This window comes from Musca autumnalis, unplaced genomic scaffold (assembly GCF_047663935.1).
Source record: "Musca autumnalis isolate F117 unplaced genomic scaffold, ASM4766393v1 scaffold_3, whole genome shotgun sequence".
Classification (NCBI taxonomy): domain Eukaryota; kingdom Metazoa; phylum Arthropoda; class Insecta; order Diptera; family Muscidae; genus Musca; species Musca autumnalis.
Window position 1 is genome coordinate 174,804,157 of NW_027411866.1, and position 23,956 is coordinate 174,828,112.

The window sequence follows — 23,956 nt, forward strand, 5'->3', positions numbered from 1 at the left end:
TTGTTGGAAATTTTTTAAAAGATAGGTATAATTTCGCTCTTCATTGAAACATATATTTTTGGGTAGGAAAGACCCGGTTACTTCGGTTATTTTAGCCGGTTCGTCTGAATATGTGCATATTTCCCTTATATGTGCATAAAAATTATGTGTTTTTTAGAACAGCTATATCTCAAGAATGTTTCCTTCTAGGAAAAAAATATAAGAACAATCTTGTAGATAATTCTTCTGACTACAAAATTTACTTTAGTCACTTTTTGATTAGATCAACCGTTTTAAAAAAATAAATACAAAAACCTAAAAAACCCTTAAAAGTTGACCTTTGACCCCGAATAACTTTCGAAGCAAAAACAAAGTCAATATTTGCTCTGTTCCTTTACGTGACTGAGGTTACCATTCCTTACCATTTTTAACCTGCAAAGCATTCCTTTACTTTAAAAAGCATACAATTTATATGAGAGCAGTTTACCACTTTTACCATTTTTTGCCACTGTTACCATTTTTTAAAGTAAAGGAACAGACCAGTTACCATCCCTATAGGGACTCACGCTGATTTAAAGTTAACTTAAAAGTAGCTTTTTTGAAAACATAAGTGACTTTTTATCGATTATTTTCCCTTATGCCTACTGACTACTTTTACAAGGCGATGAGCGCCTAAGTAGTCAGTATTGTCCATCGCTAGATTACTTTTCGACTGATTATAAACCAACTTTTTTTCCCTATTTGTAGTCAGTTTAAATAATAATGTGAAAAAATGTTGTTATTGCGTTTTTTTTTTTAACTTTGCCTTTTCATGTTCTCTCTCTCTATCCCTCTCTGTTATGTTTTGTTAGAGAGAAGCAGTGGCAAATTTGTATACTTCATTTGTGTTCCTTTTTATTCCAGAACAATATGTACGAATATGTTCAGTCCATCAAGCCTGTCCTCTATTATTGGATGCTGCATTTATACGAAAAATGTTAAGAAAAAGCAAATGTAAATTATTTATACATTTGTGCCTTATTTTTCGACAAACACAAATAATTTGCAGAAGGTACATGTTTTTTGTTTTCAGAGTGGTTGATCTCTAGATAACTTTTCAACCAATTTAAAGTTAGTTGAAAAGTAGTGCAGAAATCGACAAATGTCGAAATTTGTTTGTGTTCAAAGTGGTTGATCTCCAGATGACTTTTCAACCACTTTATAGCCAGTCTAAAAATAATCGATTTATTGTCAAACATTTTATCAACTGCTTGATAAAAGTCCGACAGGAATGAAAAGCAAAGTTTAGGTGTTTTTCGTTCGCATTCATTTTCTTTCGACATAGTGAAACAGACCCTTAAAACATCATACATAGTGAATAATGTAGGGTATCAACATGACTTGGTTATTTATCTCTTGGCACAAACGTCGCGTTGGGGGATGTAGCTCAGAGCGCTCGCTTAGCATGTGAGAGGTACGGGGATCGTTGCCCCGTATCTCCAGTTGTTCTTTTGTATTTTTTTTAACTAAATTTGTAATAATATTTCAAGGGAAATAATTATGTATATCGTCACCATAAATGCCCGAAGACGTAGCCCAAAAAAGCAATACTTTACAGGAGAAGCAAAAAACGTTATAAAATTTGTGGAATATAATTCTTATGAGGGCGAATATTCGGGATATTATCAATCCTATACGAATGGGAGTAATAAATGAAACCAAAACAGCGGCAACGCTTGGTTTTGGGATCCGTCATTACAACAAAATCTGCAATATTATACCATTTTCCGAAATGTCATTTCTTGAATAGGATCGTTGTTTCAGATCCCATCAAAAAACGAATTTCGATTTGCGTGTGGGTTTCGTCTTCGGGCATTTTTGGTGGCGACATGTAATACATTTTTTTTAATTCGATGGATTGTTTTACAAGTATAGAAACAATAACAATGAAAACATATTAATAAAATGGACAACAGGTAGTGGTTTCACACTCGCTGTTCGAATATGAAGTGTCAAATCCCTTTGTAACAAAACTATTTTTGTTGTAATTTCCCCAACAACATAAAGGAAATTTTGACATAACATATTCAAAATTTCTCATAACACTACCTGTTAAATTTGGCTTGGATCACACTGAACGTGTCATTGAATCACAATATGTACTGCATAATTAAAATGCAGATTAAAGCACTTAGTGCAGTACGTAATTTACGTGACTCACATACATATGTATGTATATGTACGTCCATATCGTAATTTAATTTTACCTGTTAATTCATTTTTTCTTAATGTTGTTTAGTTTTTCAAAGTTTAAATTTGTGAACGGGGATGTAGCTCAGATGGTAGAGCGCTCGCTTAGCATGTGAGAGGTACGGGGATCGATGCCCCCCCCGCATCTCCAGTAGAAGTTTTACTTGTGAAGACTAATTTCCAAAAAAATATATACATAAAAACGTTTTGTAACAAATAAGTCCATTAAAATAAAATTGCCAAACAAGTGTTGGTCAAAAGAGGAAGGGGGTATATAAGGAAGATATTTACCTTTGACACCACAGATGTGCGTTTGAATACACTTACTTAAAATACTGAGCTCCAGTCCCATAAGGGGGGTTTATATACACATATATCTATGTATATAACAAGAGACATTCGCTTCGTTTGTGGATTTTTATTAAACATTACTTATTTTAATGCCCCCGCTAACTCAATGCAGTGCGTGCGTGTGAAAAATTAGCATATTTAAAATTGATTGAAGTGGACTAAGAATATTTTGTAACTCATAGTTTTCAGTTGATACTTTTATAACGGGGGATGTAGCTCAGATGGTAGAGCGCTCGCTTAGCATGTGAGAGGTACGGGGATCGATGCCCCGCATCTCCAAATCAAATTTTGTTAAAATAATTACAAATAAAAAGTCGCATAAAATTTTAAATGTTAATAAAAAATAAAGAGCTTAATATAGGTTAATGGAAAAATTGCACGTTTACAGAAAAATCGTGCCGATTTTCTTCTTAGGGAATTTCGTTCCGTATTCGGAGCGAATATCGGAAATAATTGTCTCTTTTGAAAAATACCAATGTTTTTCTTCAGACTTCGATACAAATTCGGAGAAATATATGGGAAACAAATTTCCTATCCCCAAAGCAAACCGTCACTATGCCGGTATAGTATACCGTTGTTGTTGGTGGCCACCACTGCATTAGAAGTAACATCCTTAAAGTCAGGGTCAAAGGTCATTTTTTGGTGACCTTATTCAGTTTTTTTTTGAATTTTTTAGAAAACGCAAAACCTATCAGATATCGTCCAAAGTAAAAGTTGTAGGCTTAAAAATAGTCTTCAAGAATGGTATTTATGACTTTTCAATAGGAGTCACCGTTCAAACGATATCCACTTTCGGTTGAGTAGAACCGGGTCTAGCCTTTCGGGTTCCGCCACCCATGGAAATTATACATTTCCATAATCAGCGCTAAACACCCTAACCTTTTGACAAAAATTCAAACAAAAAATAGAGAGTTTTCTTTGGGGTCGTTCCCGTTGGGATTTCGATTACACATGTGGGTTAAATGTCCTATTTTGCATACAATGACGATGTCGGTACGATTGGTTTGCTGGGTAGTTATTACGTAAATTATTTTGTGCATTTCATTAAAATTACATTCGTCTTCTATTTCTTTGCATTTTTACCAAATGTATGTTTTACCAAATCATGTTTCAGATAATTACATGAGTTTTCATCAGGGGATGTAGCTCCGATGGTAGAGCGCTCGCTTAGCATGTGAGAGGTACGGGGATCGATGCCCCGCATCTCCAAATAAAATTTTACTTAAATAATGTCACATACAATGCTAAAGTCGCTTGTTAAAAATTATGTATGTATGTATGTATGTATATGTGGAGGGGTGTGGTGGGGGTCGGCTTTTAAAATTGAAAACATAAAGTCAAACTGATAAATCTACATATGAATTATTGCAGCATATTCGTAATTTACAAAAGAAAGATGTAATAATCAAGATTATATGAAACTTGGTTCCAAACGATCTGTTTCAAGATCATCGACATGCTAAAGGTAATTCATAATTAAAATGCATCGAAAACTTGATATCTCGTCTCCCCACAAATCAGTGATACAGCGGCGATAAATTAATAACTTTGAAACTAATGGAGGTACAATATTGCTGAAATTTTAAAATAAGCTGTGTATATCTGTCGGTAACATTGGACATTTTCGGGTCAAGTTTTGGCATGTTTTGGTAGTATCTGCTTTCATTCATTATTGGGGTCTTGGCTACACGGTTTCGATCATTATGCATCGTATTCAAATTCATACTAAATAGTTAATTTATTACGTGAGTAGCATTTTTTATCACTTTTGCTGTGAAATGCATTTTAAAAATGTTTTTTGTTTCATAATAATATTAGTTTTTTAAGTATGTGTCTAGTTTTTTTAACGGGGGGATGTAGCTCAGATGGTAGAGCGCTCGCTTAGCATGTGAGAGGTACGGGGATCGATGCCCCGCATCTCCAAATATGATTTTGTTTATATACGAGAAGCAAACGGTTTAATATTAAAAGAGTGAAACTTTGGCGAGCTTCGTAAACGCAACGTGCTGCGTCATGTGACATCGTCTTGGCTTCATGAATGCAGTATGTCTTTTAAAACACAACTTCTCGAGTTCATACTCGTAAATATAACGCGACAGTATTTGCCAAATTTGTGCAGTTTTGCCATTTGTGTTGCGCTGCAATTGGAAATTTGTTTCCAACATATCGATCCGAATTCGCACCGACATCGGAGGAAAACATTGGTGTATTCAAAGGGAAATTCACTGCCGACATTCTCTTCGAAATCTGAACGAATTCCCCTAGGAAAAATCGTATAGAAATCGAAACGAAATCTGAACAATAAATTTATTTTCAAATAACCGAATTTTCCTGAAAGTAAACAAAGTAAAGCAATGTGTGTTCATAAATGCAGTAAAATAACATGTATGTATGTTTGTGTGACAATGTTAGTGTTGCCACACATGTTTACTTTGTCTTCACATCAGATTGTGAAAATTTGCAATGTAAATGTTGCGTTTATGAAGAGTCAGCGTTGGTCTCCTGATTGATTACATTGATTATAAATGTAATCAAATACCCACAAGGCCGAATGTGGGTAAATGACCTTCAAGCGAATATGTATTGGTGCGTGAATCGGCCCCCTTATTTATATTTCGTAACTCTCATATGCGAATTATAAGAACGAAACATTAATTTCAATAGGGCAATTTACCAACTTAGTACAAAAGTCATGTTAGTTAGGTGGAATTGAGAATTTTTTAATTTAATACTACTTTATTAGAATGCATACAAACCAGTTAGTTAATATTTCATTACAATATGTACGTGAATGTCTTTTTTTTAAATTTAGTACTGAACATGCTCAACAATAACTCAGAAAAATAATTTTCAAGAAATTTCTGCATCAGGGGATGTAGCTCAGATGGTAGAGCGCTCGCTTAGCATGTGAGAGGTACGGGGATCGATGCCCCGCATCTCCAACTATTGTCTTTTTCTTTTGGTCCTTTGATACAAAATTACCATGGTGCATTAATAAGATGAACCTGAAAAAACAAACACAACACTATTTTGACTGAAATTACTTCAAGCAGTCATAACTTTTGTTTACATTTTCATACGATTAATTCACAATAATAATGAATTAGACAGATTGGGTGAAATCAGCTGGGATTATCGTTTCACCTTATGTATTGCATCAGGATGGTAACCTAATGCTTAAGTAAATATTGTCAGTTGTAATGGAAACCGTGCATTCTAAAAATTACAGAATTTTACGCTCATTTAGTGCAATATTAAGAAAGATACTGACAATTAAATTGTTCATTTTCAATACTACTAGCAATCATTTTTTGAAATAACTGCAACTCAATATACATATACATATGTACATTAATATACGTCAATTTCCAACTAAACTATAATTGTTCCACAAACATCTCAGGCGGGAGAAGGAAGACTTCTTTCATATCAATGAGTGCAACCCGATTCATATTAAGCTTAATGATACGGGACCTACAGTTTATCGCCGAGTCCGAACGGCGTGTCCTAAGACACCACTTGTAGAGAAGTTTTACATGGCTGAAATACTCAGGAAATGTCGCCAACATTACTGAACAATTCTGAAAAAAATTAAAATACCAATATCAATATAAACTGTAATGTGTTCCATACCACATACATACATCTATTGAAACTTCAAATGCTTTTTCTATAAAGAGCTGTATGCTATGTTTTGTACACAACAACATAAACTGGTTCATACAAATTAAATAATGACAAATAGTTTTGTCCAATATTCCCCAAATAAATGACCCTGGCATTAAAATAATATAACATTAATCAGTTTGTTCCATAAAATTCAGTATTTTCTGCGCGCAACTTAATACATTGATATTCAGTTTGACCCCATTTTATTCCACAAGTTTCCGTGGTGTAGTGGTTATCACATCCGCCTAACACGCGGAAGGCCCCCGGTTCAATCCCGGGCGGAAACAGAAGAAATCAATTTTTATTTAATTTCTCAAAATACAATAAAAATATTTGTAATTAAAAAAAAGTTGAAAAGCTATATCTATCTTTGGGGCAAAAAAAAAGATTTGGAAATAAGGGGATTTTGCAGTAACAGATAGCTTCTCAACAGCAATATTTGGGCAAATATTTTTGTGATATTTTTTGTGGTGATAATCACACTTAAACGTTCAAATAATTTTAAATGCTGTACATGTGTGTACGTTTATTTTTACGTAATTTGTATCTGGGGATGTAGCTCAGATGGTAGAGCGCTCGCTTAGCATGTGAGAGGTACGGGGATCGATGCCCCGCATCTCCAACTGTGTTTTTGTTTTAATTGATGCAAGCACCGATTATTTGAACAAAGCTGTCATTCAAAACTGAAAATGTGTACCCAATTTTAGTTTTATACACAAGCAAGCCACGTTAGCGCAAGCAACAGAAATGCCTATGGACGCGTGCATAGGAATTTTTGTTTAGTTTCTCTGCTGGCGACCAATGACCTATAGTTTGTTTTTTATACACCCTAGGCTGGTTTTAACTCAAAGGGAAAAAATTGATTTCGAATTTTTTATGCCGTTGTTAGTGTTTAGTTTTGTTAGATTTTAAGATTGCCAAAGTTTGAGCACAATCGGAATATGTTAACACGTGCCACCAAGGGCCTCAAAGTTTCCATTGTAATTTGTATGGGGCCAAAGTTGAATTTTCACGAAATTGCTCTAGAGGACGCAATTATAAGTTCATTGTTGTGACGAAAAAACAATATCTACACAAATATATGATGATCGGTTAACTCGTGCCCCCTGACCGATCTTTATTTCCTTAGTACTTTGTCTAGGCGAATTTTCATAATTATTTTTAATTTCATAAATTTTTGTAAAATTCGTTTTTTAGCCACAACTTGTAAATTTTTTATAGATTGCAAGATATTTTTGGCCTGTAGAGCGATTTCCTGATAATTCGACTTTGGCCAAAGTTTCGCACCGATAGGGTCCATCTTCGAACTTAAACAAAGTTCGGAAACAATATTACGAAAGCTAAATTTTGTTACCTAAAGGAGTGGACCATTAGGGCTCATCTCAAAATTAGACTAAGTTTGGACTAGATATTACGATGGCGAAATTTTGGACCGAATCGGCAGATCCATTCGAGAGTTACCTTGCGCTCCACCCACTATACACGTTGTCATAGGGGTGTTTTGCACCATCCAGGCTATTTATTCAGGAAGTATGGGATTGCCCCTGATGAAACTTGTACCGTCGCAACAAAAATCAGAGCCGGTCCTAAACTGAAATTTTCCGAAAATTAGTGTGGGAGGTACCCGAAGGAGTATAATAAATTATTAATATTATTAATTAGAATGTTTAGTTTAAGTGAAATAATTGTCTTTAGTTTTTATTCACACATATGTAGATACACCGCTATAAGTGCCAGAAGTAATATTGATCTCATCGAAGAACCATATGTTTCCGTGGTGTAGTGGTTATCACATCCGCCTAACACGCGGAAGGCCCCCGGTTCAATCCCGGGCGGAAACAGTATGAGATTTTTTAAAAAAGACAAGTTAAAAAGTATCAGTCGGCTTTGCCGACAGATATATACGCTCGGCCTATGTGAATTAAAACTTTCATCTACGGACAGTTAGAATGTTTTTAGGGTCTTTTCAGAATTTTGTGGCCCTTTTTGGACATTTGAACTTGCCGACAAAATATGTATTAGGATTAAAGTTAAAAAGTTCTGCGGAGGAGGTACTTGAAAGAATGGACCAATATAGTCCCTTATGGAAGTGGATCTAATTTTTGGAGTCATATCTTTTCGATAGATATTGCGCCCACTAGTCATTCCAGTGGGTTCATCGTATAACTTTTGGACCAGTATGCCAGAAAGCATGGATTTGCCCACGAAAACATAAACAGGAGCACAAGGAACATGATCGGTATACATTTCTAAAGGATCTTGAACAGACCCTAGACAGAAATTAGACACAAATGTTGAACTTTTGTGGGAAAGGACCGATATGGGCCATTTAAGAAGTTAAACTAAATTTGGACAAAATATTAGGAGATTCAAAGTTTGCAAAGGCAATAGATATCGTGCATACCATTTTAGTGACATTTTTAAATATTGAGGGGAAGTACCGGAAGTTGTGGACCGGCATTGCCCATCTTCGAACTGAAACTAAGTTTGGCAAAATATGACGAAGGCCAAATTTTGGACCAGCCACTACATATGGTGCCATAGGGGTTTTTTACACCTTTCTAGCTGTTTTCCCAAGAAGTATGGACTTGCGTCTGAAAAAACTTTTACACGCAGAGAAAAAATATTTTTCGCTTTTGTTGGAACAAAAATATATGTTTTGGTTCCAAAAATGTATTTGTTTTGTTCAAACATTGTAATCCAAATCCAAAAATACCATCTTTTGTTCCAAACATAGAAAACAAAAACAACTTTCGAATTTCCGCAATATTGTAAAAATCGTTAACAATACCGATTGTAGGAACTATGATAATCTAATTTTGTTTACAAAAAGTATTGTCAACCCAGAAAATCAGCCCAGAAATTTTTGATTTGAGTGTATATACTTCTCATATACACTTTTCACATAACTTGGATATAAATGTCGCGTATAATATTGCAATCATTGATTAACACAATACATGGTTTGCTGCATTGGCTAACAACAAAGACTAACAAAAAGCCACAAGAACCCACCACAACATAAGGAATAATTAAACACCATAACAAACATGAAAATGAAAGAAGAATGAAACAAAACAGAAACAAATAAAAACAAGAGTCTCACAAGTACATACCCAGCAAACCAATCGTACCGATATCGTAACGAAATCGGACCAAAATTCGGACGTTACGTCCGATATCTGATCCGAAATCGTAACGATATCTTAACGAAAGTTGTATGAAGTGGTTGACATAATTTCGGAACGAAATGTCGGAGCGAAATCGGACCGATTTCGGTCAGAATTCGCAACGAAATCGGAAGAAAATCCTTGGGAAATTCGTAATGCGAATTTTTTCCTCCGAATTTTCGTACAGATTTCTGAACGATTTCGGAATAATGTCGTATGAAAATCGGAGGTACCTTCCGAACTTTCGTTAAGATTTCTGAACGATTTTGGAATAATTTCGTATGATTATCGAAGAAAAAAAATTTCTCTGATGCCTCTTTTTTATTGATAAATTTTCTTTGTTATGTTTTTTATTAGAAGATTATAATTTCAAAGATATCTAATGATTTTCACTGTTGTTATCATTTTGTAGTTATAGTAGAACAATGTAAACTTTGTGTACGAATATGTTGAGTCTATCAGCACTAGCTTCCCAGCAAACCAAATGTCGGATGTCCGACATATCGAAACAATTTCGGAAGCAAAATCGTTCAGATTTCGTATCGATTTCTATACGATTTTTGATTGTTCAGATTTCGTTACGATTTCGGAAAAAATGTCGGAATAAATTTCCCTTCGAATTTGCTAATGTTTTTCTTCCGATTTCGTTACGAATTCGGATCGATATGTCGGAAAAAAATTTCCCTTCGCACAACAACCACCTTTTGTATATATCTAACAAGCAACATTTTGGTTTGTTGTCGAAAAACAAAATGGTTTGTTATAAAATTCGCATATACATTTTTTAAATATTTTAAATATAAATGCAACATATAATAATTGAAACTAGTGCTGATAGACTCAACATATTCGTACACAAAGTTTACATTGTTCTACTATAACTACAAAATGATAACAACAGTGAAAATCATTAGATATCTTTGAAATTATAATCTTCCAATAAAAAACATAACAAAGAAAATTTATCAATAAAAAAGAGGCATCAGAGAAAAATTTTTTCCTTCGATAATCATACGAAATTATTCCAAAAGTGTTCAGAAATCTTTACGAAAGTTCGGAAGGTACCTCCGATTTTCATACGACATTATTCCGAAATCGTTCAGAAATCTGTACGAAAATTCGGAGGAAGAAATTCGAATTCCGAATTTCCCAAGGATTTTCTTCCGATTTCGTTGCGAATTCTGACCGAAATCGATCCGATTTCGCTCCGACATTTCGTTCCGAAATTATGTCAACCACTTCATACAACTTTCGTTAAGATATCGTTACGATTTCGGATCAGATATCGGACGTAACGTCCGAAATTTGTTCCGATTTCGTTACGATATCGGTACGATTGGTTTGCTGGGTTGAATTATTATATGTTGCATTTATATTTAACATATTTAAAAAATGTATATGCGAATTTTATAACCAACAATTTTGTTTTTCGACAACAAACTAAAATGATGCTTGTTGGATATATACAAAAGGTGGTTGTTGTGCGAAGGTAAATTTGTTTCCGACATATCGATCCGAATTCGTAACGAAATCGGAAGAAAAACCTTAGCATATTCGAAGGGAAATTTACTTCCGACATTTTCTCCGAAATCGGAACGAAATCTGAACGAATTCCCCTACGAAAAATCGTGTAGAAATCGATACGAAATCTGAACGATTTTGCTTCCGAATTTGTTCCGATATGTCGGACATCCGACATTTGGTTTGCTGGGTACACACAAAAACAAAGGTAAAGGCAGCATGTCATACAAACACACCACAACTCACCAAAATTGTTTTTTCAACACGGCATCGAATAGCGAGAGAAGAGAAACAAATTTTCGAAGAAAAGAGAGAAATATTGTTCAGTTGACACAAACTATTTTTGGATTTACAATACTACATGAGGAATCCAACAATATGTTAACAATACATATTTTGCTCTTGGAATATTGTTGGATCAAACATATTTTTTTCTCTGCGTGTACCGTCGTAAAAGAGACAGCGAATGCAAGTTGCTTCAACAAAAATCAGGTCTTGAAGTGAACTTATCCGAAATTTTGTGTGGGAGGTACCCGAACCTGACCTATATTTGGTAGATATATTAGGATATGTAACAATTGTGCCGAACATTTTTGAACTTTTGTGGGGAAGGTACCAGAAGGAGTGGACTGATATGGTTTATCTTCGAACTTAAACTAAGTTTGGACAAAATATTACGAAGGCCAATTTTTGGACCGAATCGGCAGATTGCTTCGAGAGTTAACTTGCTCCACATGGTGTCATAGGGTTTTTTTGCACCTTTCAAGCTGTTTTCTCGTGAAGTATGGACTTGTCCCTCATTTAACTTGTGCTGTCGTATGGAGGGATTCGAATAGAAGCTGTTACAATAATAATCAAAGCGATTCGAGAGCAGGCCCTAAACCAGCGTCGCCCATAATATTTCCATCAATACTAAAGCATGTGTGTATGCATAGGTGAAAAAACCAACAACCACATGATGTTCATCGTTTGTTTATGTACACGTACACTGTACGTGAGAGAGAGAAGCAAATGCAAAAACAACTCAGTGGGCGCCCTGTCTTTGCAAAGAATCGCGTCCCTGCCCTAAACTGAACTTTTCCGAAATTTTGAGTGATATGTACCCGAAGGAGTGGACCGATAGAGTCCACCTTGGAACCTTATCTATGTCTGGCTAATAATATGGCTAAATTAACTCCAAATTGTCCGAAACGGATTTCGTCTAAATCCATTATTTCGGTGAGGCACATTTTGCGATTTTCATAATTTTATGTAGGATTCGTTTTTTGCCACAACAATGAACTGGTAAAAAATGTTCATAGATATGGTAAAATCCAATCAAGCTTCGGATTTTCATGAAAATGCACCTTTGGCCACAAAGTACATTTCTTATTGAGGCGTGTTTTGCCAATATCCAATTTCTAGGAAAATATTAAAGAAATCCGCAAATGTCTAAAAATTTCAGAAAAAAAAAACAGAAATCAGAACCCTCGGAAAAAAATCTTAGCTGGGTAAGTTGTTTGCGACTGCTTATCTCATTTTCAGCTATCCAATATAGGTACATTTATATCTACTGAGTATTCCACCTTCCTCAACCAGGCGACGCACACTGGTCGAAACCACTGATCTAGCGGCGCGAAATTAATAACTTGCAAACGTATTAAGATACGTCACTGAAATTTGGCACAAACTCAGCTTGTAACTGTGGGTAATAATAGGCCAAATATGAACAATATCGGCTGATGTTTTGGTATAGCCCCCATATAACGGTACCTTAAGATTTTCGGTATTTTGAGGATTTAAGCCACAATTTCGTAGCAAATTACCTGTAATTTGGTACTTAGGGTTCCTAGTGGTCAAAAAATAATTTCACCAAAAACTATGGACATAGGTGCACGTTTTGATATAGCCCCCATGTAACCATACCTCCCAATTTAAGGTATTTTGAATATCATGACCACAGTTTTAAACCGACTTGGCTGTAATATTGCATTCCGTGTTCTCACTGCGTATAAAATCTTCTTACAAAACATTTTCAACACGGATTTATGTTTCGATATAGCCCCTTTTATGGTACCCCCGATTCGATGAATTTTTACTTGTTATCCCATATTTAATAACATATTTAGCTATAATATGGTATTATAGTGTATCCGAGGGTAGAAATCCTCCTTGCAAACATTTCTCAAGATAGGTCCATATTTTGATTTAGCTCCCATACAAATGCACAGCTAAATTTGTATTAATTTCATGCAAAATCCCTTTTTTTAAAAGTGCAGTCATCAAAAGATTTGCAAATATTTGCAGCCCAAATGTGGTTATTCCGTATCCAGAGAGTCCAATTTCTTTCCCTAAAAAATAATCGAACCTAAGTTCGGCTAAGTTTACAAGATGCACTCTATGGAACAAGCGCGTACAACCCATAAAAACACAAAAAAAATTGAATTCTTTGAAAATGTATAGCTATATAACTAAGTACCTCCAGACCCCAAACTAATTTTTATAATTTAGATCTCACCCTCTGCTATCAATTGAATATAAATCTTGTCCAGTTTCATTACGAATGCATTTAACATTTAAACAAATATGAAGTTAATTTTTTTGCAATAAATTTTTAAAATCTGATGCAACAAAAACTCTTGCTATTGATAGTGAATAACTGAGTGAATATTTACAACAACAAAAATTAAAAAACAAAATCTTTGTCTGCGAAGTGTCTGTAATCGATACAATGGAAAATATTTTGCACTTTTATAGTTCGATTTTTTGACTTTTGCGCCGCTAGATCAGTGGTTTCGACCAGTGTGCGACGCTTGCGATGGTACTCAGCCATGCTTCGCTAAGTGTCAAAGTTCTTCGATGCTAGTTTCCTCTTCTAATCTGGGAAAAAAACTCATTTCCTTAAAATAATATAATTTAAACAATATCGACAATATGCCAATTACTTCAGCTAGAAAAGTTACTTCGATTTACTTTCTTCAATAGTAACACATAATTAAATATTAATAATTTACTTTATGCTCAATTAAATAAATACCTACGAAATGTTGAAGCAAGTACTAAATTTGTTAACTCTAATCTCTTTAGTGTAAACAGAATTTTAAGTCAATATTTGAACATGCAAATTTACTTCTTGCACAACAGGACACAGCATGCAGACGAGGTCAGAGATCACAGTGTTTTAAAATGTACAAATTTTCAAATTTCTATGAAATAAATGGACAATTCCACACATTTGGAATGGAATTAAAAAGTAAGGATCAACTTCAGTATCAAGGTTTAACGATAACGTTTAATGCCTCTATTAATTTTAAAACAAATTTAATTTTCATTCAATCAACACTTTTATAGATACTGTACTGTGAACGGACTTAAAAATCAATTACCTGTACTCCATCACTGGAATAATTACTACTTCATCAGTATAGTATCCAGCATGGCCGAGACCTCATCTTATCGTCTAGTACTACCTACATTCAAAGTTTGTATTATGAATGAATAAAATGAATGAACAAACAAACGATACCGAACGGACAATGCCATGAATAAAAGAAGTACAAAGCCAACAGATATTCATACATACATACCTACAAACACCAACACAAGAGTAGATGTTGATATTAAACGTTACCTTTTGGAAAAAGGGGTTCAAGTACATCCATACCTATGTATATATTACGTACAATTCTTCTCTTGTATGGTCCCACATGTATCCTTAACTTGGGTAAACGTTTTCCTCCTTGTCTTCTTGCTGGTTTGGTGTGTAGCTGTAAATGATAGTTATACCTGTTACTCATGTTGTGTATGCTTATCACTGATAGGTTTCTTTGTGAACTGATATCACAAAATAAACAAACAAGCGACAATGAAAAGGGAAAACAAAAACCATAATGCCAACACAAACTAAGTAGAAAGTTTACATTTATGTACAATATTTACGTGGCTGGTAGGAGCAAGGGAAGCGATATTGCACCTGAAGAGGAACCATGATACACACTGATCAACTACTCCCATATGAACCATAAACTGTTTTGTAAAGTTAGCTTTTACATACAAGCGTACATGCACTTGCATTAAGGCAATTTTCAGCAAAAGTTTTAAAGGACACATGCAACAAAAATGTCGACAGTGGACTATCTGACCAGTTTCTAAACAAAGGAAAATTTTATTTACTTTTAACTGAAAAACTAAAATTGCAAATATGTATATGACTGTACATATGTATATAAGGTTATACATACACACATACATCTTGATGTGCATACAGTATTTCGGGATTCAATAACAATATTTGCACGTCCTTTTCTATTTTCTGTAAAAGGTTTTCAAATCCAACCTTTACTTTCACTATTGTGCAACTTTCGATAAGATGCATGAGTATGTTAATTCCTCAACCTTAATTGGCTACATCAATATGGAATTGAGAGTGGGGTGAGTGGCTCTAACTGGACAATTGAACGGATACAGGGAATCACGTGTTGTAACCCCGGAGTGCTGATATGCCGATAAAATTGTTATACCCTCCAACATATGGAGGGTATAATTAAATTTGTCATTCCGTTTGTAACACATCGAAATATTCGTCGGAGACCCTATAAAGTATATATATTATTGATCAGCATAAAATTCTATGTCGATTTGACCATGTCCGTCTGTCCGTCCGTCCGTCTGTCTGTCTGTTGAAATCAAGATACAGCTCGCAATTTTAAAGATAGAGAGTCAAAATTTGGTACAGAAGTTTTTATTACTTGCAGGATGGTTGGTATAGAAAATGGGATATATCGGTCCACGTTTTGATATAGCCCCCATAGAACGGTACCTCCCGATTTTCGGTATTTTTAAGGTTTTAGCTTCATTATCCTACCAAAATGGCTGAAATTTGGTACTTAGTCTACGTTGGTGGTATAAAACTTTCCCCCAGAACTTTGTCGGTATCGGTCCATGCCTTCATATAGCCCCCATAGAACGGTACCTCCCGATTTTCGGTATTTTGAAGGGTTTAGCTTCATTATCCTACCAAAATGGCTGAAATTTGGTACTTAGTCTTCTTTAGGGGTATAAAACTTTCCCTCAGAATTTTGTCCGTATCGGTCCACACCATCATATAGCCCCCATAGAACGGTACCTCCCGATTTTCGGTATTTTAAAGGGTTTAGCTTCATTATCCTACCAAAATGGCTGAAATTTGGTACTTAGTCTTCTTTAGGGGTACAAAACTTTCCCTCAGAATTTTGTCGGTATCTGTCCACACCTTCATATAGCCCCCATAGAACGGTACCTCCCGATTTTCGGTATTTTGAAGGGTTTAGCTTCATTATCCTACCAAAATGGCTGAAATTTGGTACGTAGTCTTCTTTAGGGGTATAAAACTTTCCCTCAGAATTTTGTCGGTATCGGTCCACACCTTCATATAGCCCCCATAGAACGGTACCTCCCGATTTTCGGTATTTTGAAGGGTTTAGCTTCATTATCCTACCAAAATGGCTGAAATTTGGTACTTAGTCTACGTTGGTGGTATAAAACTTTCCCCCAGAACTTTGTCGGTATCGGTCCATGCCTTCATATAGCCCCCATAGAACGGTACTTCCCGATTTTCGGTATTTTAAACGTTGCACAGTGGATCCACTTGTATGGAGAAAGTGGCCAAAAATATTTAGAGTGTAAAAATCAAGCTAATGCGCCGATTACATCTTTGTGCTGCTGCGGAGAGTGTTTTAAGAAACCACGAGCGTAACATTCTCCCCCCTTTCCCCTCAGGAGGTGGTATACGGTAAGAATTGTTTTATGCTGTTAATACAAAATGACATGAACAAAGGTCCCGATCATCTTATTATGCAAAAATAGGCTTGGGGAAACAAAGCAATCTCCAAATCAACATAAAATCCAACCAATTTAGCGGATTAAAAAAATCAACATTTTTGTCTAAAAATTGGTAACATTTTTAATATAGATCTTATAGCGTTCTTCCTGGAAGGCATGTACCGCCAACGTAAGGCAGATTTGGAAGAAGATTTTTTCATCTTGCCACTGATGCCAATTATGTTAATGTACGTGGTCAGATAACAGAATTATACGCTAATATATCCATAGAAACCCTATTCCAGGGCAGCTTTAGTCAGCAACCCACCATTTATAGTCTGGCACTAGGTGGCAGCTGATTTTAATACTGAACAATGTTAAACCCTTGAACTACTTTGGAAAATTATTCCCGAGGTGGGCACTGGTGGGCATTATGACTAAAACCTTAGGTCAAATTTAAGTGTATGATCGAATTGGCATTACAAAATACACTAAGAAAACATGCAGCTAACTAGAATTCCACAACACGCTAAAACACTATGTTTTAATGAAAATGAAGCTATTACCTCCTCCTTCAAAATCCACTATAATATTTTGCTATACGTATTGGTTTCGCGATATTTTGAATATATTTACTTGCACTTAAAATATAGGTTGTACTCACAACAAAAAATATTAGTCAAATGTTCCGACTTTTGAAGCTATTCTTAAGAAGTTCGCGTTCGAATGAAACAAAAATTAGTATATTTTTAAAAAGGTCCATGTCATAGCTGTCAGTGTTGCCAGATGTTGTAACAAAATTTCGACATTAATTTTTTATTTTTGGCCAATGGGTGGATCCACTGTGCGTTGTGGCCTCAATATTCCACCGAAATGACTGAAATTTGATATTTAGTCTTCAATGTGATATAAAACTGTTCGCCAGAAATATGTCTGTACAGGTCCACGCTTTCATATTGCCCCATTTCTGACTAACATTCGTTGGTATAGGTCCACGTTTCGATATAGCCCCCATAGAACGGTACCTCCCGATTTTCGTAATACTGAAGATTGTGACATCAATATCCAAAGGAAATGGCTGAAGGAAATTTGGTATTTAGTCTAATTTAACCTAAAAACTTTCCGTCAGAAATTTGTCGGTATAGATCGACGTTTTGAAATAGCCCCCATAGAATGGTGCCTCACATTGTTTTACCGAAATTTCTGAAATTTAGTATTAAGCCTTCTTTATACAAGAAAGGAAACTAATTATTCCATTTTACTCTAATACAACTTGTGGTGGAGGGTATAACAAGTTCGGCCCAGCCGAACTTAACGCCGTTCTTACTTGTTGTATCTAGATTAGACTAAATGGTACTAAAATTGGTACAATTTGGATTTGGGTGAATGGCTAGAGCGGGAATCCTTAAATTTGGAATTATCGTTTCTGTTAAGGTGTAGGGTACTTCCCCAGAGTGTAGGGTTGAAATATGAAGTTTTGGAAATTCGTACTTATTGGTACGAAAAGTGCTAATTGGTAATAAATTTGGATTTGGGTGGTCGAATAGAGCTGGAATCCTGAAATTTGGAAATATGATTATTGTTGGGATGTAGGATAGAGGTCGTTTTAGAAATTCGTACTTATGGGTACGAAAAGTACTAAATGGTACCAAATTTGTTACAATTTGGATTCAAGTAGTCGGATAGAGCTGGATTGAGATACCGTTGTGTACTAAATTGTACGAAATAAATGGAAATAAATGTGGAACTTATTGATATTTTCTAAAATATAGACGGGAATTTTGAATTTTTGGTTTATGGTCAGCGTTGGTGTGTAGGATTGAGATATGGACGTTTTCATAGAAATACGAGCCATTATACGAAAAGTAGTAAATGGTATAAATTTCATGTAGAAATGTAGCTGTACAAATTGGTATTAGGGTCATTGTTGGTTTATAGAAATTGATGTCATTTTGAAAACATGTACTATGAAAATCCCTAAATGGTTGAATTAGAATTCGGTACAAATTTTTGTTGAGTAAAGTGGTTGAGCTGGAATTTTGAAATTAATTGTGGGTATTTAGCGAACGGATAAAACAATAAATCTGAAATTTAAAATGTGGGTTGCTGTTGATGTGTAGGAATGAGATAGGCTGATTTTTTTTGGAAATTCGAACTAATGGGATACGAGCTGCACTTAAATGAAATTAGCTAAAATAAGTATCAGTACAAACAAGTAAAACAGTATCAGTCCTTTGCCGACAAAGATGTACCCTCAGCCTGTTTATATTGAAAAAAAAAAATCCCAAAAAACGTTTGTATGTATTTAGGGTGTTTTAAAAATTTTGGGCGGAACCGACAAAAAAAGTTGATTATGATTAAAGATCAAAAGTTTTGCGGAGGATATATGTACTTAAAGGAATGGATCGACATTGACCATTATGGAAATGGATCTGCAGCCACTACATATGGTGCCATAGGGTTTTTTTTACACCCGTCGGGTTGTTGGAATGGACTTGCCGCTGAAAAAACGTTTAACATCGTAATTGATGCAGCGAATGCAAGTTGCTTTAACAAAAATCAAAGTGATTCGATAGCAGGTCTTAAAGTGAACTTTTCCGAAATTTTGTGTGGGAGGTACCGGATGGAGTGGACAAATATAGTCCATATTCGAACATGATATATATCTGGTATATATGTATATAAGGATGTGTAAAGTATGGACCAAATCGGCCACTCCCTTCAAGAGTTATAGTGCGTACAATTTTTCCGAAAATGTTTGAGCTTTTGTGGGGGAGGTACCTGAAGGAGTGGACCGATATTGCTTATCTGTGAACTTAAACTAAGTTTGGAAACAATATTAAGAAGGCCAAATTTTGAACGGCATATCCGTTCGAGAATTATCTTGCGCTCCAAGCACAACACACGGTGTCATGGGGGTTTTTGCTACTTTTAGGCTATTTTCTCAGGAAGTATGGACTTGCCCCTGATGAAACTTATAGCGTCGTATGGGGGCAGTGAATACAAGTTGCTACAACAAAAATCAAAGCGATTCAAGAGCAGGCCCTAAACTGAACTTTTCCGAAATTTTGTGTGGGAGGTATCCGAATGAGTTTACCGATTGAGTCCATATTGGAACCTTATCTAAGTCTGGTAGAAATTTCACGATGTGCAAAGTATGGACCAAATCGGCCACTCCCTTCAAGAGTTATCGTGCGCACAAATTGTCCAAACATTTCCGAACTTTTTTGGGGGAGGTACCGGAAGGAATGGGCCGATATAATCCATCTTCGAGCTTAAACTAAGTTTGGACAAAATATTACGAAAGCTTAATTTTGGACTGAATCGGTTGATCCGTTCGAGAGTTATCGTGCGCTCCAACCACTACACACGGTGTCATAGGGGGTTTTTGTAACTTCCAGGCTATTTTCTCAGGAAGTATGGAATTGGACCTGATGAAACTTATAGCGTCGTATGGGGGCAGTGAATACAAGTTGCTACAACAAAAATCAAAGCGATTCAAGAGCAGGTCCTAAACTAAACTTTTCCGAAATTTTGTGTGGGAGGTACCCGAAGGAGTTTACCGATTGAGTCCATATTGGAACCTCATCTAAGTCTGGTAGAAATTTCACGATGTGCAAAGTATGGACCAAATCGGGTTCTCCCTTCAAGAGTTATCGTGCGAACAAATTTTCCGAACATTTCTGAACTTTTGTGGGGGAGGTACCGGAAGGAGTGGACCGATATAACCCATCTTCGAACTTGCAGCAAAAGCTCAATGTTTGGCGTTGTTATGTATATTTTATGAATTTTGAAGGAGGTGGGGTACCTTCCCCACGCATTTCTTTTAAACGCTATATGTAAAAGCCAAACTTATGATTATATCGGTTTCAACATACATTTTGGGAGGCAATAGGGTTGTGTGTTCGTGTACTCGGGGGCCTATTGTTTTATAATCACTATATTTGCTAAACTTATGAGTGCTTCGGCTTGCAAATTAATTTTCAAGGCAACGGTGGTTGAGCTTCCGATCAAGAAAGACGATATATTTACAAATTCCGATAAATGGTGAGGTTCAGCGGTCCATCAGCCATCAGTCTCAATAAGCGGGAGAATTCTACTTAACAATTTTTTTTAACTTTTATAATTAGATAGCTTTGGGATAAAGGCAGGGGACATGGACGATAATAAATCCTAAAGTCAGAAAAAATCCGACAGTCCGTGAGAGAAATGAAAGGTTACAGACAAAATCTGTTGGTAAAATTAAAATCCTCCTCGGTTTGATAATGGAACGAAGAAGTGAGGTAGAAAATACCTATTTTTGAAGTGTAAAGCATAAAGTTCATAAAAAGTTGTCATTAAAACTCATTACGACTGGTCAGCAACGCGGAACGGCATCTGCTAGTTATAAAGGGTGATCCAACTAGAGGTACTTTTTTCAATAGCCTTTTTTTGACTGATCACGTATGAATCGTGTCATGGTTATTATAACCTACACCACTATGTGGTAAGGGGTATTTTGTCTTTGTGTATTTGTATGTAACATACCAAAGGAAACGAAATAGACCCATAGTTCCTTTTGGGGATATACATATAATCACTTTCTGAGTCGATTTATGCATGTCCGTCTGTCTGTCCATGTATTTTTGTTCGCAACGTACAGGTCGCATTTTTTGTCCGATTCAGCTGAAAATTGGGGACTACAATTTTTTTAGCCATAGCAAGTACGCTATTGCTTTTGGTGAAAATCGGTTCAGATTTGGATATAGCTCCCATATATATCTTCGCCCGATTTCACGTATTTGCTGCACCAAACTCGCTATATACGTCCAATTTTGATGAAATTTTGAATGTGTGACTGAATTCAGTCTAGAAATAAATGTGCCAAATTATATCGAATTCGGTTCAGATTTGGATATAGCACCCATACATATATATTTTCGGCCGATTTCACGTATTTTCTGTACCAAACACGCTATATATTTCCGATTTCGATGAAATTTGGAATGTGTGACTGAATTCCGTCTAGAAATAAGTGTGCCAATTTATATAGAAATCGGTTCAGATTTGGATATAGCTCCCATATATATTTTCGGCCGATTTCACGTATTTTCTGTACCAAACACGCTATATATTTCCGATTTCGATGAAATTTGGAATGTGTGACTGAATTCAGTCTAGAAATAAATGTGCCAAATTATATCGAAATCGGTTCATATTTGGATATACCTCCCATATATATGTTCGCCCGATTTCACGTATTTGCTGCAACAAACACGCTATATACGTCAGATTTTGATGAAATTTGGATTGTTTGACTGAATTCGCTCTAGAAATAAGTGTGCCAAATTATATAGAAATAGGTTCTGATTTGGATATAGCTCTCATATATATTTTCGGCCGATTTCACTTATTTTCTGTACCAAACACGCTATATATTTCCGATTTCGATGAAATTTGGAATGTGTGACTGAATTCAGTCTAGAAATAAATGTGCCAAATTATATCGAAATCGGTTCATATTTGGATATACCTCCCATATATATGTTCGCCCGATTTCACGTATTTGCTGCAACAAACACGCTATATACGTCAGATTTTGATGAAATTTGGATTGTTTGACTGAATTCGCTCTAGAAATAAGTGTGCCAAATTATATAGAAATAGGTTCTGATTTGGATATAGCTCTCATATATATTTTCGGCCGATTTCACTTATTTTCTGTACCAAACACGCTATATATTTCCGATTTCGATGAAATTTGGAATGTGTGACTGAATTCAGTCTAGAAATAAATGTGCCAAATTATATCGAAATCGGTTCAGATTTGGATATAGCATATATTTACGGCCGATTTCGCGTATTTGCTGCTCCAAACAAGCTATATAAGTCCGATTTCAATGATATTTGGAATGTGTGACTGAATTCAGTCTGGAAATAAATGTGCCAAATTATATAAAAATCGGTTAAGATCTGGATATACATATTCACAGTGGTGTAGGGTATCATATAGTCGGCCCCGCCCGACTTTGATCCTTTCCTTACTGGTTTTTGTTTAGTATTGCTTGGCATTTTACAGTGGAAAGACTTACAGTTGAACAATTGTTCAATTTTATTACGAAAATTCGCTTTCTTTGAGGAACGTGCTTCGAACCAAATTTTTTCAGAGCTGAGGCCCATTTCTGTCTTAATAGGTATGTGAACAAGGAAAAAAGGATTCAAGAGGTGTCACTTCATCCAGAAAAAACAACGGTTCGTGTGGTTAGTCCGCTGGTAGAACCATCAGCCCATATTTCTTCAAAAATTGATGTCGGTGAGAACGTAACCTTCAATGGTGACCATGATAGCCGAATATTTGATGCTTGAAAATGAAGCTCGTGATCTCGGCTACATTTTGGTTCCAACAAGGCGACGCTATTTCCCCACATGACCTCAATCAATGGATTTATAGAGAGAATACTTCGATGAGCAGACAATTTCAGGTTTTTTGACTGTGTATTGGCCATCAAGATCGTGTGATATCACACCGTTAGACTTTTTCCTGTGGAGATATGTAAAGTCTAAAGTGTATGCGGACAACCCAGCTTCAATTCAGGTTTTGGTGCAAAAAATTACTCGTGTCATTCGTCAGTTACCAGCCCAAAATGTTCGAACAATTCAGCGAAAATTGGACTCTACGAACAGACCGTCTAAGACGTAGACGCGGCCAACATTTGATTGATATAAACTAAACTAAATAAATGCCAAGGAATGTTCTTTCAAATGATAATAAATATTTCCCATTCAATTAGAATTTTCTGTGTCTCGAAAAGACTCGACAATTTTTTCAGTTTTTAAATGTTTTTGTTAGTGGCGCCACAATTAGGCAATAATGCATTTATTCGTGCTACAGGAAATAATTTTGAGAGAAAAGTCGAAAAGTCAACGTCCTAATACCCATCTCTAATTACAGCCAATGCTCCTTTCCCAAAGAAAGAATTTTCAAAATTATACTTGCCATTAATTTATTCATCATAATTTATAAGTTTTTCTGTGCAAACTGTATGTTTCCGTGGTGTAGTGGTTATCACATCCGCCTAACACGCGGAAGGCCCCCGGTTCAATCCCGGGCGGAAACAGTAAAGTTTATTTTTATTGATTTATTTAAATAACAATTATACATAAAATATCGGCTGACTTCATAAATGCAGTATTTACATTGCAAAAAATGACAATATCATAAAAAGATGAAGTAAATATGTGTGGCAACACTGACATTGTCAAAAAAGAGACGTATCATT

At 35.6% G+C, this 23,956-nt stretch overlaps 7 non-coding genes across 7 annotated transcripts; all 7 read left to right on the forward strand.

Annotated features, from left to right (window-relative positions):
- Positions 1-2,765: 2,765 nt before the first annotated feature.
- Positions 2,766-2,838, forward strand: TRNAA-AGC (transfer RNA alanine (anticodon AGC)). Its single transcript has one exon. It is a non-coding gene; the product is annotated as a tRNA-Ala (tRNA).
- Positions 2,839-4,409: 1,571 nt separating this feature from the next.
- TRNAA-AGC (transfer RNA alanine (anticodon AGC)) lies at positions 4,410-4,482 on the forward strand. Its single transcript has one exon. It is a non-coding gene; the product is annotated as a tRNA-Ala (tRNA).
- Positions 4,483-5,428: 946 nt separating this feature from the next.
- TRNAA-AGC (transfer RNA alanine (anticodon AGC)) lies at positions 5,429-5,501 on the forward strand. The gene has a single exon. It is a non-coding gene; the product is annotated as a tRNA-Ala (tRNA).
- Positions 5,502-6,442: 941 nt separating this feature from the next.
- TRNAV-AAC (transfer RNA valine (anticodon AAC)) lies at positions 6,443-6,515 on the forward strand. The gene has a single exon. It is a non-coding gene; the product is annotated as a tRNA-Val (tRNA).
- Positions 6,516-6,777: 262 nt separating this feature from the next.
- TRNAA-AGC (transfer RNA alanine (anticodon AGC)) lies at positions 6,778-6,850 on the forward strand. Its single transcript has one exon. It is a non-coding gene; the product is annotated as a tRNA-Ala (tRNA).
- Positions 6,851-7,996: 1,146 nt separating this feature from the next.
- TRNAV-AAC (transfer RNA valine (anticodon AAC)) lies at positions 7,997-8,069 on the forward strand. Its single transcript has one exon. It is a non-coding gene; the product is annotated as a tRNA-Val (tRNA).
- Positions 8,070-23,721: 15,652 nt separating this feature from the next.
- TRNAV-AAC (transfer RNA valine (anticodon AAC)) lies at positions 23,722-23,794 on the forward strand. Its single transcript has one exon. It is a non-coding gene; the product is annotated as a tRNA-Val (tRNA).
- Positions 23,795-23,956: the final 162 nt, after the last annotated feature.